This window comes from Acomys minous, assembly GCF_964271855.1.
Source record: "Acomys minous genome assembly, chromosome: 5".
Taxonomy (NCBI): domain Eukaryota; kingdom Metazoa; phylum Chordata; class Mammalia; order Rodentia; family Muridae; genus Acomys; species Acomys minous.
The window spans coordinates 36,977,854-36,979,088 of NC_140494.1; positions in this window are offsets into that span (position 1 = coordinate 36,977,854).

A 1,235-nucleotide genomic window follows, 5' to 3' on the forward strand; every position below is an offset into this window, starting at 1 on the left:
TGAGAGCACTTCCTGAAAAGAAATAGCTTTTATAGGGAGAAACCCAAAACAAAACCAAAAGCTCAGGCAAGGTAACTCTCTGTAACTCGATGGTAAAACCAGCAAACACATTGGCACGGAAAAGCACATACATCTCCTGCTGCAAAACACGGAAGTGAATTTGAAATGGCCTTGCAGACGGAGCTGGAGACAGTGCAAATTAAATGCATCCTCTTACTGTTTCCTTGAAAGCTTGAAACCCATGCATTTGTCTTTCCTCATAAGCAACCCAGTCCCACTTACTGACGTGCACTCGCTAATGGATGATCATTTCATGAGTGAGTAAACACCTGCTCCTCTTGCAGGCTGGCCTCCACCTCATGGTGGGCTGGCTCTGAGCCTGCCGGCCGTACTTCCAGTGAGCATGCATTCAATAGCTTGCAGGGTCTCCTGCTCCACAGCGTCAGCCTTTTCAAATGAGTGCTGCCTCTCTTGCTCTACTTGAGGGCTTTCCCCTAGTTTTTCTCTAGAATCTAGGGAACTATCTGCTCTGAGACAAGTCCTGAGGATGGCTGTTGCCATCTCAGGAGGACACCCCGCCCCACGACGCCCCACCCCCACGACGCCCCGCCCCCACGACACTGAATGACAAATACATAGAGAAGTACACAGGCAAATCCAAAACGAAGGAATGTGTGTTAATTGAGTTCAGGCCCCAGCAGTGAGCTGCTGAAAGTGCTCGGTGTCCCAGAGGCAAGGTTCTTGCTATCACAAAGCCTGGTAGTGCACGTGTAAGGTATTCTGTAAGAAAGTGAAACATTGAGTGTTGCGGTTGTTAGATAATTTGTTTTTGGGCAATAAGAGAATAAATTACTATCATTCAAGGCAGCAACTAGGGTTGTAGCACTCATTTTCAAGTGGTGTCAGCCACCGTCATGGTGACCAGTGATCTCTGTCGCCATTCTTTAGGGGCATGTAGCCAGGAGGCCCTTACAAAGGTGTCTCAGATGGAGTTGCATCCAGAAGGATTGGGCTGTACTTGGGAAGATAAAAGATGAGGGAAGCTTCCAGAAAATGGGGTCTTCCTTTGGCTTGCCCATTGAAGTGGCCCTGAGTATCGGCTGCCTCTAAAGTGGGTGAGCACTCTTAACAAGGCTGGTCTGGAGCCCGAGAGCCAGGAATGGAGGATCTTAGATGCCACTTCATTCAATCAGTTGTTGACACTAAACACAACTCCCACTCCCAAGGACTCAGAG